This window comes from Microtus ochrogaster (genome assembly GCF_000317375.1).
Source record: "Microtus ochrogaster isolate Prairie Vole_2 chromosome 14 unlocalized genomic scaffold, MicOch1.0 chr14_random_1, whole genome shotgun sequence".
NCBI lineage: Eukaryota > Metazoa > Chordata > Mammalia > Rodentia > Cricetidae > Microtus > Microtus ochrogaster.
Window position 1 is genome coordinate 32,324,867 of NW_004949096.1, and position 14,946 is coordinate 32,339,812.

Sequence of the window (14,946 nt, forward strand, 5' to 3'; positions counted from 1 at the left end):
TGCTCTGGAAAAGAAACTCGATTTATGCTACAATGTATGCAGAGAATCATTGATAGCATTTGAAACATTTCTTAGCCTGCGAAATTTTGACTTGCCTTGGAAAACAGGAATGAAAGCAAAGGTAAGGCTTTCTAGGCCTTGCCTCTGAAAAGCAGGTTTTTTTTTTTTTTCGGTTTTAAAGAGTAGGCTACTAACAAGAACTGACATCCCAAATGAGTGGTGGCAGCAATTCAGTCTATAGCATAAAATAAGCTGAAGACTGCCCCTTGGACTCCATTTCCCAGCAATATATTATAGTATTGAGCCTCATGGAGCTCACAACCCCTCACATAGCATACAGCAATGCAGTACGTCATCATAGATGACTCTTACAATTCAGGTTTCCCTTCAACCACCTTAAACAAGAATATAGGTAGAAAGAAATATATTTTTTTTGAGACAGCGCTTCTCTGTAGCTTTGGAACCTGTCCTGGAACTAGCTTTTGTAGACCAGGCTGGCCTTGAACTCACAGAGGTCAGTCTCCCTCTGCCTCCTGAGTGCTGGGATTAAATGCATGTGCTACCACTGCCTGACTAAGAAATAAATTTTAAATAAAAAATTAACAAGTGTGTTGGTCTAATAATTAATATATTTGACATTTTTGGTATATTTATAGTATTAATTTTTGTGTAGACACTGATGTTTTACAGAGAGTGTTATCCATAGGGATTTGAAAAGGTAACTTGGAGAGAAAGTACATGATATCAGTTTATATTTAAAACAACAAAAGAAGGCTGACAGCTAGTCAAACATTCTCTATGTGACATTACATCTTTGGATTTATCAGCACAACAAATGTAGTAAAGTAGGTACTTCTTCATTATTTTCATAAGCTAAATTATCAAAGTTATAAACAACTTGCCCACAGCTAAACGGCTAATGTGACCAAGACAAACCTGAGAGCCATGTCTCTCTGACACTGATTTATAAGATCTTAGCCCAAACTGCTCCCACTGTGAAGAACTATTTCTCCCTACAAAATGACTTTTCATAGCTAATGTAGTAACACGAAGACAGTCAAAAATGAAATTACATGAATCCCATATAGCGTATATAATAACATATGTCACATGCAATGCTCAGGATAAGGCGTGTTCTGATTAAGTGTGAGAAGGACTTATTCATACATGCATGGTGAAGATAGCACTGAAAATAGCAGGATGTCAGTGTAGTCAATTAAGGGGGTCACATGCAAAATTGAATAACACAAAAAAGGTCATTTTTTAGAGGTCAGGAAAATAGAAAGCAGAAGTTGAACTTCATAGTCACTAACCTTCCTAACAATGTGTCACCTCATTTGGATCCTACCTTATCCCACGTACCTTAAACACTAGGGACCCCATTGCGAAACTTTCCATAAATACCAAAAGACTACTGTTATTTCAAAATCTAAAACCGTCTTCCATCACCTTATTTTAAGAAGCCAGCATTGAAATGAGTTTATTCAGATTCCCAAATGCAGCAAGGTAAGTTATTCAAGTGGATGCAATGGTGCAGATGATAGAGGCAGACCCTATCAACACACAGTGCATCACATGAGTGAGGGGTTTCTTTTCCTAAGGTCCAGGGGAAGAAGGATGATGGTTACTTGGGGTACAGCAAGCCCAACTTCTTGTTCTGATTGAAAGATTAGGTCATATGATTATTTTTGATTACACATATCCCTTGCCATAAGGCATCTGATTTTTTTACTCATATGTATGCTAAGTTGTAAATAGGCACAAGATGATAACTAGGGGATTCTCCCTAAAGTTTATTTGAAAACCCAGGTTTTGCTTTATTCTACAGACTTTCAAAATTATTTTGGACTATATTGGTCCTTCTACCACTAGACTGGGGTTTATTGGAAATGTGTTTGAAATGTGCAAGCTTAAAGTTTGCTACAGAAGCACACCCAGTCCATTGTTCAAGGGGAGTGCATATGCTTCTCCCTGGCCATTTTGCTATCTAAACCTAGCAAATGCATTTGGAACTGCCCATATAGTCTGGGATGTTGGCTTTGTTGGCACAGTATAAGCCTTCCCTTAATGAACTCATTCTCTCTATCTCAGAAAGCTGCCAACTGCCCACTGTCCCTTGGCTAGGCAAAGGAATTCATGCCTACCGACTCTTTATATGATAGAACTTCATCTAACTTGAGCATGTGCAAGTCTTAAGCATGCATGCTGTCTCAAGTGCTATGAATACATATATGTAACTGCCATGCTGTATCCGCGGAACACTGTTTCCTGGGGTCATCTCCTGCTTCTGTCTCTTAGAACTTTTCATGATCTTCTGTGGTCATCTCTGTACCTTGTGAAGAGTGAGTAGCCTATAAATGCCCTGTTTAGGGCTGCACATTCCACTGGCAAATCATAAAAAACAACAAAAAGCAAAAAAAAAAAAAGGGCTTCTCTGATGAAGACTGAGAATAAGAAAAATGACATTTGCTGGTAAATGGATGGTACAGGAAAGAAGAATCCTGGATGACATAACCAAGGTCCAGAAAGATAAATGTTGCATTTTACCCTCACTTACGGATTTTAGGATTGAATTTTTAATTATATGTGTTCCATTTGGAATTTCCATCGAAGAAAGGACTTAGTAAGAGGCTGTGGAAAGAAGGATTTCAATAGAGCAGAGATAAAAGGCAGTGGTATAAAGGATTAAAGGGGAATAATGGAAAAGAAGGGTTGTATCTCGTGGGAATGGGAAGGCAGAGTAGCAAAGAGGACAGGGGAGGGATAAATAACAGTAAAAGAAAATTGAACAAGTCATATGGAAAACTTATTATAGTAGATGCTTTCTAAAATACACATAAAAAGAACTAAAATGAAATTGTTGTATAGCTAGGTGACAATGCTCCTCTTAGGTACCCTAAGCTAACAAATTAAAATCAGTGTCAGGAGTGAGTGGGTTGTCTTTTTTGGAGTTGTCCATCAGAGAGGTCTCATAGACAATAAGACATCACAGGCAATTGCCTATTCTCTTGGCTACCCTCCATCTTGGCAATAAGACTCAGTCACTGAATACACTACTTATATGCATCACAGACCATGGGAAAATCAGTCTGACACTCACTTAGTTGCTTCATCCATTAATGGTGTTAGAAGGTGCTATGCATGCTACTGGAATAAAATATTTATCCACTAATTTTACACACAAGGGAACCCTATGAGCTATGATAATGCCCGGCCTAGAAAAACATGTTCTGAAAATCAATGATATTAATCTATTTATTCATCAGTAGACAGGATTAGATGTAGTAGTGGATATCTTGCAACTGAAAGTTTTATCTCCACAAGAAACACATAAATAACATTTGGGTAAAGTCCCATAACCATGTTTTAGATGATTTATCCAGTAAAATAATAAAACACAAAATTATTTTCCTTTGAACCAATTTCGTATAAAGCTTATTAGGACTGGATTAAAATTAAGAAAATAATATTGTTTTAAACAGGGAACCTTAATTTTTATCTCAGAGTTTTTGATTTTTTCCTTAGAAATTGTAATAACTTTGACTATAATTAACTCAATTATATCAATGTCATATTTCTTGAAGTTTTAATCCTTGTAACCCTGTTATAGCATATTGACCTTTTGCTGTAAGCAGGAAAAACACAATGATGAATCCTAAATACATTGTAAAACAGAAACAATAATTATGATGAAATGAAACATATTAGGCCTCTGTGTGCCTTTAACTAAGCTAAGCAGATTTTAAAATGACCATTTTCCATTAATTTTAGTTCATTAATGTTCTATTTTACCTAGGTTTGGTCAAAATAATGACCCTGAAGAACCTGTTCTTCAAGGGAGTCAGTAGTAGTCAAAAATCATCCCATAATCCAGATTGTTAATATCTATAAGATAGATAGATAGGTAAATAGATAGATAGATAGATAGATAGATAGATAGATAGATAGATAGATAGATAGATAGATAGGAGTATATGAGTTGATCTTCTCATTCTGTCATTATCTTTATGTCTCTGTCTGTCTCTCTCTCTCTCTCACACACATACACATTTTGGATAAATAATCAAATAGTAATAATCTTATGAAGTAGCCACAGATTTTGTTGTATTGTTTATCTAATTTTAAAAATTTATTGGTTATCATATTGCTCAGCAAACAAAACTCGAGATGTTACTTTACTGAAAATTTTTATGTATTAAATATTTGTAAGTTAGAACAATATAACTACTAATCATAAGATCAGCTGGAAAAACAAACAGAGATTCTTTAAACACTCTCCTTCCTTGATTCCCTACATTTAAATTTTAAAAACTTTTGATTCAACAGCATAATTCTAATCTCAGGCAGAAGATGGGGTATTCTAAATTCCATGTCTCCAACAACTTCATGAAGTCATTTTTATTAGGAACAGAATAAAGAAAGTAATAATTCAAGGCACTCTTAAATATATTGGTGGATAAATGAGGCAGATAGGTTAGAACAAAGCAGGGAAATTACCACTGTGGCCTTAGATGCTATGTGTGATATTCTTAGCTTTGTGGTTGATGAACCATCAGAAAGTGGATAGTAAGGGAGTTTTCCATACTAGATATGTGGAACTTTCAGGAGCGGATCATCTATGAAGTCGGGAACAGAATTAGGTTTCCTTTCTTTAGGGGTTTCCCTATTCTTGGGAAATGGAGATGTCTTGGAAGAGGCCATGAATGCCTTCACATATGGGATCTCAGACATTTCCTTTGTTTTTTGTAAAAATAAAGAGGTTAGAGGTAAGTCTACCATTCTGGGACCATCTCTCCTCACAGGAATAAAATAAACGAGTGTTAAAATAAAACATAATGTGCCTTTTCCTTGAGATATATGATTAAACTTTTCCTAGTGATTGAGACTATACCTGAGGAAGTTAATAGTACAGAAGAGGCTAGATAGAGAACGACTGGACTGATTTCACCAAAGAACATCTCCTAGAGAGTGACAATCAAGGTCCTTAGCAGTCTGAATTTCTCTAGTCGCAGCTAACATGGGAACTAGTAAATATGACTTTTTTTTCTTAGCCTTCGAGTTGAGATGAGCTCCTCTATAACTGATGCCTTCTTTCTAGCAGTAGTGACTCTGAATGTGAGTAGAGGGTTTTGGTTTCTAGTTGGAGAACATGATCTTCTCTCAGTGGACCTTTGGTGAAGAGGATAAATCATGTGACAGGTAACTGCATGAAAAGAAGTTGGAGAAGAAATTGGTTAGGAGTGATGTCTTACTGTTATAATAGTATGGTTCTGTAAGGCAGTTAGATAGGATGAATGCCTCCTAATTTTTAATATCCTGAATGGGTATAAACACACACACACACACACACACACACACACACACACACACGTATATGTATATGTGTGTATACTTGAAATTTTCTAAGATGATAGATCTTAAGTATTTTCAATACGCACATGCATATTAAATGTGGTGATTGATAAATTGCTTAGCTGTAGTAATGCTTCAAAATGCACAACTAAATAGAAGTAATCACATTATATACCATGAGTTACATAATAATGGTATTAATTATATTCATTAATTGCATCTTTTTAAATCTGGAAAAAATCCTAAAAGTTCCCAATAAAATTTCCACCTTGCATAGATGACTTTTTCTACAAAGTCGATAGTTACTTGGAAGCAGCCTATGAGCCTCTGAATTCAGATCCATGACTCCTTAACAGTGGTCTTCAAGGTTTCACTCCTCCTCAGAATACAACATCTTTCATTTCATGAACTCTTCCTCCTTGGATTCAATCTTCCTGGTGTTGATGAAGGTCTGTCTCCCACCTTTGAGATGCTTGGATTCAAACTCCGTATTTGTGGAGCAGCATGGGTGCTAAAAGCTTTGTTCAATTTATGATTCTTTGGAACATGCCATAAAAGAATAGTTAACCAAGACAAAATAGCAAGGGAGGAGTCCCAGAAAACTAAACCTCTTAGTCTCCAAGTTTTGTTTTGTTGAAATTGTTGATAGGTTCTATACATACCCAACAGCAGACAGACATAGTCTGCATTTTCCTTTTTCCAGGATTTGTGCCTTGACATTTTAGTGGGTACGACTTGTCTTCTCAGCCAGTTAGTTCTGGCAGTTAGTTCCCTGTGGGAGTCTGTTCTGAAAATGCCCTTGAAAGACAGCTCTGGGATAAGTGTGGAACTCATATGCTGCATTCTTTCATATCATGGATCAGAGACCCCCACTCTCATACCAGCATTGGTCACTCTCCAATGCCTGCCAGTAGATTGGGCACCTAGCTTCTTCATATAAATAGTGCATGAAGAACAGAGATGATCAGGTTCCTTAGACAGCCCTATTGTTTTCTAACCAGTCAATTTATTTTTCAGGTAACTTTCTGCTAACTCTGATATTTGTTTCATTGAATCCTTTGAACTTTAGTAAGGGAAAAAAAAAACCTCCAGATAACAATTGTGAGGAACATTTCAGATAGTGGGAATTCTATGTTAAGCTGCTATTTGAGCTCTAAAGTACTAATCAAGACTCTTTAGGGTAGTGGAGTCTATGGAATTTATTAGTTCATAAATAGAAATGTATAATAGTTTTGATTTATAGTTGATATAGAGATTACGAACCAGAAAGTAGAAGAAAACCAAAGAATGGAGCTAACTTTTTACTGAGCCACCACTGAGAATGACTATGCAGGCCTCTCGTGCATAATAACTTTAAAATTTCAACAATGATCCTAGAGGTAGATGTTTGACAATTTCAGAAAAAAATCTAGTTTTTCAAGCAATAACAACATGACCCTAAACACATCTTCATCTTCTATATATTGTGTCGGTTTGGTTATAATACTAATTATTGAACACTGGTCACAGAACAAGGGACTCAAAAACACCTTCATGGTTTACTTTAGGAAATAGAAATAAAATATATGAGAATACAAATCTAGTTAGGAAAAAAATGTAGGAAGCTGTTTAATCCCTAGTCCTGGTAGTGAAGCAAGTTTCAATGCACGCAGTGAAAGAACCACCTTTGATGCACACACACTAGTTGAGGGCCACACCCAGTTCCATTTGTAGAGCTCAGAGTTATACTAAAGAAAAGAACCATAGAGCAGAAAGCATACATAGGTGCCATGTGATGTCCAAAGGAAACTCTTCCCATTGGACTTGGACCAGAACTGTGAGCTTCAGGGAATGACCTGCTGCACAGATGAATTCCCAGTGGCTACTGACCACAAGACCCTTGCACAAGAAAAGTGAAAGTTCAAGCCAGACAAAATGGCAGCATGGAAAAGGGAGGTTGGTAAGAAGTCTTGCCTATGGCTAAGGAGCTATTGGCAGGTGATAGCTTCTGAGAAATTGACAGTCAGTTTTCTCCACAGGTGTGGTCCTGGCTCAGTAGACAAGGCTCCAGTGAATGCTACACATCCAAGAGCATACAGGCAGCAGAAACCACATTTAAAATATCAAAAATTATCGTCAGCCTAAAAATATTTTCAGAGAAGTCAAGGGGCCAATGATGTGGCCCATTGTTTTCTTACAGTTTGCTATTTAAACACATTCATGACCAGCACAAAAGTGGGGGGAATGTAGAGTGAGTAAAAAATGGTTTTGTTAATTTCAGGTAATAAAATCAGTAATCACAGGGAGCTGTGTTCTTTGATTCTGAAGTTGCATAAGGACCTTTATGCTTCCCAGAAAGGCTAAAAATTAAAGGCTGATTAAGCATGCTTATGAGAAACTCTACAGAGATTTAAGCAGAGAGCTGGAAAAGCCTGTCCTACCCTGGCCCTCGGGGCTGATGATATAGCAATGGGATGGAAGAGCCTTTTCCTCCGGTTACCAGGATGCAGATGAGGGTGTCATCTTACCAGAATGAAAGTAAAGTCTGAGTATGGGAAGCACAGTATCGCACCCATCTTGTCCTCTAAGGTACTAGGGTCATTTGCTAAGACAGAAGGCGCCAATCCTAAACCTGTGGACACTCAGGGTTTGTTTTTTTTCCTGTAACTGACTACACTTGTCTAAGAAGATCACAGCTGTTCAAAATGAACGCCAAGCAAATGTAATTTAGCAAAACATTCCCAGAGATTGATGGTGCCTTCTTCATAGAGGTCCAAGTCACAAAGCATATTACCACATTCATCAAAACACATTCTATTAGACGAAAACGCTTTCCGAGGGAGAAAACAAATACCAAAACATTCCCCCAAACATATTAAGTATTTATATAAATAATAGCCCAGCACGATTTCTTTAATTCATCTTTTAAATATGAACATTCATGTGTACAATTTAGAGGGATAAATGCAGATATGACTTGTGTCCCATCTTTATCTAAGTAAGTGTTTTTGTTTTTTTTTTTTCTCTATCCTATTTCATTTCTCAGCCTCACATTTTTTTATGGAGTCAAACTGTCACGCACTGTTTTATAAACTGTCATGCACTGTGAGTGTTTGCATCTGTTTAACCATACCCTTTCCTTTTACAGATTAGCTTTTCTTAGAGTCTCACACGGTTGTTCAGGGAGTGTGTCATAGGAGGTTTGGACAGAGTATGTGCCACGCTGTGTGACTCCCCAGAGCTCTGAGGGCCCTTTCATGTTTCACTAGCTGACTATGGACAATATTTCTATTATCTGGCAATGGTAGTTCATAGAGCGGTTCCTAAGAAAGTGGTGCGATCTCAGCTTAGACTGTCTCTGCAATTGAACAAGTCCCAGCAGAAATAATCTGGTGCTATTGGCTGACCTCACTTCTTGTTGCTGAGTAATGAATGATTGCTTCTTCCTCTTAGGTGTGTCTCCATCGTAACTTCTGCTTTCACGTGAACTACACACACCTAAGTCTCACCAAGGATCCACTTCTTAGGGAACCTTAAGCTAGTTCTGTTGAACATAGGGAGAATTCATCATGCCTGCCATTAGTCTAACATCATGTATACCAGGAGTGCAGTGGGGAAACACCGGGTGCCTGGAATCAAATGACTTGGTTGATGTTTTCTCTGCAGCTTGCTTGTCTTTGAGCAGAGTTCTAAAACTTTCTCAGTATCATTTTCTCTCACCTGTCACCAGGACAGGGGTCACTTGCCTCATTCCATCACATGGGTGAACTAAGGTGTCAGACAGAATGGATTTTGTAGCACATCTTCCCTGATAAAATGCTTACAAATGTTTCCTAATATTACAGGAAAAAATATTCTTAAAATAACTGTGAGTACCTGCTGTGATTTGTATTTCCAGCCTACAAAATACATGATGTAGAAAGAACTTTGGGATCTTGGCAGAATGTGCAGAAAAAGAAAGCTTTGTGAGTCTTTAAACCTTAGCTTTCTCATTTTAAAACTGACAGATTTAAGCAAATCAGACTTCAACATCTAGTACCTATTTTTTTCATTTGTTGAATGACAAATATAATATGAAACTGCGCATTTAAGATCTTGATAAGATCTTACTCTAACTCATCAGCTATTAATGTTTACTTCATTAAATTTTTACTACATTCTGACTGTATGCCAAACTTTGTTCTGTGTCTTAAATACTTTATTTTTGTGACATTGTTTCTCCCATTATTTTCTTCTTATTGTACTTAATGAATTTAACATTGAAAAAGAAAAATGTGGTATCTACTCATTTACTTTGTTATGTGGCTTAAAGTTTTAGAGTCTTGCTGGTTATTTTCTATAAGAGTTTTTTGCTTGATTGCTTGATTATATCCTCACTGAGCCACAATATTCCATGAAATTAGTCTGTTTCTTGCTTTTTCACTGAAAAATGATTGATTGTTAAAAATGGAAAATACTATTTATATCTTTTATAGACTTTATTTAAATCTGATTATATAGAATTTGGGTGTTACTATCAGGAGGCAAGTAATTATATTATGAAATTTTTGGGGTAAACTTGGGATTGTGGTCATATCTGTAATACTAGCACTCAGTAGGGGTAGGCAGAAGCATCAGAGTTCATGGCTATCCTGGGCTACAATGAGAACTTAAGACTAACGACCAGCAGGTGCTACTCAAGGCACTGTGTCGAAATGAATAGATGGATGGGTGAATCCATGTCTACATGAGTTTATAAAAATTAATTTCTTTTTGTTTCTGTTTATCTATGTGTAAAATGAGAAAGAATAATAGTAATTACTTCTGAAGTAACTGTTGGAACAAATGAATCACTATGTATAACATGATTACAATAGTGCCCCACCCATGATCAGCACTCAAAAAAGGATAAAGCAGATAATTTTTAATTTAATCACACCTGGGAATGCTGCTGCTTTACATCTCCTAAGTCAGTGTTCGCCTGAGTCCTACAAAAGTCACTACAACCTCCAGATGTCCTGTCTTTTTCATCAGTTAGCAACTTGCACCAAATTCAGATTTCCTTCCTTTGATGTAATACCAATACCATGTGACCATTCCCTTCCCCCTTTAGACACTAAAGATTACCACCAGAACAGCTACCAGCAAGAAACAATCAAAACTCTCTGTTGTCTGTCCTTGTAAATGAGCCAATATTTCTGCAGGACATTGATTGGAGCTGGTATAATTTTATTACTGTCTTTATTGAGTGGGACAATGGCTGTTATTTATAGATCTCAAAGAACAGAAACTGGAAACCACTGGTACAGCATCCCAGTTGAATAGTCTGTACATTTCAACCCGTACATAATGTTCTCACAGTCTGGGTTGCACTGTCCTTGCCAACTCTGCTTCTCCTGGGAGCCATTAGTAGCACTTGTGAACCTAGAATCTTTTCTTTCAGCCGTGCTTTACATAAACATCTTACAAATACTTTTATTGGCCTCAAAACTATGTCTGAGTATTTTATAATCACTACTCTAGCAATTTACACTGATGTGACTGTAAATTTATAACCTCCATCTTGTTTATTTTAGTTTTTCATACTTAGCCTCATTACATATCAATCAATTGTTAAAGTGTCATTGAGTTCATATTAAATTCCAAGTGTTGTACAAAGAACTTTATATGTTATTTAATATATACAAATGCTTTCAGGTAATATTCCCATTTGCCATTTCTCTACAAGAAAACTGATGCTCAGAGAATTTTAACCATATTTGTATAGTTGTGCAGTGCTAAGAGTTCTGTTTCAATAAATATACATCATTAACCAAATCCAACATTATGTCTTTCCTTTTGCACTTTAAGGTTTTATTGAAAATAAATATTGTTTAGATTACATACAACATGTGAGAAATCAACTTAAAGTGAGAAAATATTTATTTTGGATCCAAGTTTCACTGCACAAGAGCTTAATTTTCCTTGTTTTGAGCCTGTGGTAGGAACAAGGACAAAGGAACTACTCACTTCATAGAAGCTAGAAAATAAAATTAGAGGGGAAGCGGCCAGTCATAATGGTCTTCCAAGTCATGCCCCCAGGGACCTAACTTCCTTTCATTAGCCCCTCCTCCTCAAGTTTCACAGCCTTTGATGAACACCCAGGAAAATGACTAAGCCTATAATTTTTGTGCCTTTTATACACCATCTAAAATTCAATAATGGACACTTGTGATAAAGCAAATAGCACCAAATTTGCCACATGAAACTAGCAAATCAAAACAGAAAACAACCAAAGCAAAAACTAAACAGCTCTGTTGAAACAAGAATCCTGTAAGGAGTCTTTTCTGACTCCTGTGCAGGTTTGTGCCGCCTGAGTAGAGATGCAACAAAAGAGGAGAGTTCACAGATCATCCCAACCGTCTTTGTGGCTTGTCATTTCTAGCCTTGGACTGTCAAAAGAGAAAAAGGAGATTCAAGGGGAAAAAGGTCACACTAGTCTGAAGAGACAGAAATCACAGTAGAGAAAGGGAATGGAATTTTCTGGAAGTCATGGGGTAAAGCATAGGACAGAAGGGAATAGCAGCCAGGAGCCCTAGAGATATGCCTCTTAGGTCCCTGCATAATAAGAAGTAAACATAGAAAGAATCCACGGCTGGACTATGACTGGTGCTCACACTGTGTGATGGTCACAGTATACAGCTGGACTGGAGCACACAGTGTGTGATCATCAGGATCCACAACCGAGCCATGGCTGGAGCTCACCCTGTGATGGCCACAATCCATGCCTGAATCACGGTTGGAGCTCACACTGTTTGTTGGTCTCAATCCACAGCTGAACCATGGTTGGAGTTCATATTGTGTGATGGTCAAAATCCAGAGTTGAATCATGACTGGAGCCCCACATATGTGATGGTCACAGCCCACAGTTGAACTGCAATTGGAACTCACATTGTGTAGGCCTATGGTACACTTTTAACCAGGCAAAATGGAGAAACCTTATGGAACAACCTGAAAACTTCGTGTGATAGTCCAGATGGGCCATACCTTAAGAGAAATCAAAAATTAGACACTTAATAAACATCAATGGCAACTTCCTGTGATAAAATTTGAAATTTAAACTCAAGTGGCTCCACATATGCACAATGAGTACCCACTTCCCATTCAGCGCTCAGAAATGACAACGAGCAATACTTAATAATCATTATTAGACTTGCCAAGGAACCTCAAAAAATCCATGTGAAAAAGAAAGCTCACTCAATAGAAGCAAACTAAACGTTGTCACAACGATTGCATTATCAAGATCATGAAAAAGTTATAAATATGTTGAACAATTAGTAACATAATCAGTAAAGCAATAAGAAATGAGAAGGACCTATAAGAGATGTCTAGACCTCAATATCGACTCACTGTAAATGAGAAACTCTTAAGGCTTAGCTGGAGATAAAACATCACAGAAAAGAAAATGGCATCAAAGTGGTGGGCATGGAGCTATAAATAGAAAACCTAAGATGCAGTGGACAGAATTTGAGGTGTGCAATTGGTATGTGAGTGAAGTAAGGAAGCATTGTTCAGAGTGTAAGAGTACAATACATTGAAGTTTTCTTGAGATAGTAAGTCCACAAACATGGTAATGAAATAACAAGGATATTTTGTTGTCTTCTACCAGTTTCAGGTTTCACACTGAGGACTGCTGGTCCATTTCACATCAATTTTTGTTTGGGGTGATAAATACCAGATTAATTTTATTCTTCTACAAGTGTATATACAGGTTTCCCAATACCAGTTATTCATGTTGCTATTTTTTTCTCTTCAGGGTGTATTTTTTGTCATCTTTAGCATATAAATCTGTATTCACATATACTGATGTTTGTGTCTCCCATGTGTTCCATCCTTCTCCCTGGCTGTTTTTACATTGGTTTCATGCTATTTTTATTGTTGTTATGTAATGAATCTTGAAATCTGGGTTGCTAACTACTCAAGCATTGTTCTTTCTCCTCAGAATCACTTTGGTTACCCAAGATTCTTTGTGGTTCTATATGAATTTAAGAAAAAATGATATGATGAATATCATTAGGATTTTGATTGAAATTATATTGAATTTGTAAGCTTCATTTTGTAGTAATATCATTTTTACAATATTAATTCTACAAATTTATGAACATAGCAACTCTTTACATGCAACTAGTATTAAATATACCATAGAATATTTAAATATAACATTATTAGATATAAATTAATTAGATCCACATACACTGATAAGTGACTATAAAAACCTACACAAAATTATAAAATACATGGTAATGAATATTACTATATGTGTTATATTGTAATTATAAAGTATTTCTGGAAAAAATTAAGTACAAAATTTATATAGAGCTATATCTTTCTTAAACTTGCTAAAATGTAAATTTCCTCAAATCTCTCTAATATTCACTACAAAACATCAAAAGACTAACAATGTTTTGTGCATAAAAACTTGATTAGAAATTCGAAGAACTGAAAGAGATAAACTACTTATTTTCCAATAGGCAAAAAAGAGAAAACTTGCTCAATCTGTAGATCCAATTTTAAGGCAGGAAATAAGCTAAAATAATCACAACAGTAACATTTTAAAGGGAAGAAAGGAGAATAGAATCCCAAAAAATTCAAAAATACATTCATGAATACATGATTGGGTAAATATGAACACCTTGACAATGAAGCAAATGTGAATTAATGGGAAAAGATAGTGTCAGTCATAGGGTGCTGGAAATAACTTATTTGAGGTTTACTTCTATCTCTTATTTACATGGTAGGACATATGGTTTCTAAGTTTTACTCATTGTCTGTAACTTTAAACTTGATCACGCTCTTTTCTTCAACAAACTGACATTCTCTTTCCCCTCCACTCTTTGAACGCAATAGACCTGGATGATAAAAGTAAATGGCGATCAGGCTACATCCCCAATGATGCCCTGTCTTGGAATCTCTTCTGTTGGTCTTGGAATCTCTTCTGTTGATATTTGATCCAGTGTCACCAGTTGCTAGAAAACCTAGAGAATGCAGCCAGAGTATCTGCAAGAAGAGCACATAAATGGCCACTTGATGAGAAGTTCCATATAAGGTCCTTGTTTTTTTGTGCAACCTAATAAGTCAGGCCACCATGTCTTGTATCTCTCAGTCCTCTGATTTTCTAAACTACCAGCATGACCTATAAAGCTCCTCTTATTGCATGCAAGAGTTTTTGTAGCCCAACATTTCAGACTCTTCTACATTCCTATCATTGACCAATTTCAAAGACTTAGCCTTGTGGTAGGGTTCATTTGACAACAGCCCCATATCTCAATAGCAGTTTTCTCTTATTTACTTTAGTAATTGCTGGGACTAAAGCCATTTAAGGAAGGAAGGGTTCATTCTGGTTCAGAGTTAGGCAGTAGAGTCTGCTGTGTAGGGTAGTCAGGGAAACAGGAGTTTGAGGTGGCTGGTCACCTTGCTTCTAGGGTCAGGAGGCCAAGAGTACCGAATGTCTGTTTTAACTTGCTTATCTCATGGACTGTCACAACCCACATTTAAAAAAGGAAGGTCTTGAGAGACTTGGACCTAGAGGGGCTTCCAGGTGCCCAAGGCGAGGTCCCCAGTTAGTTCCTGGGGCAGCTGAGGATAGGGAACCTGAAA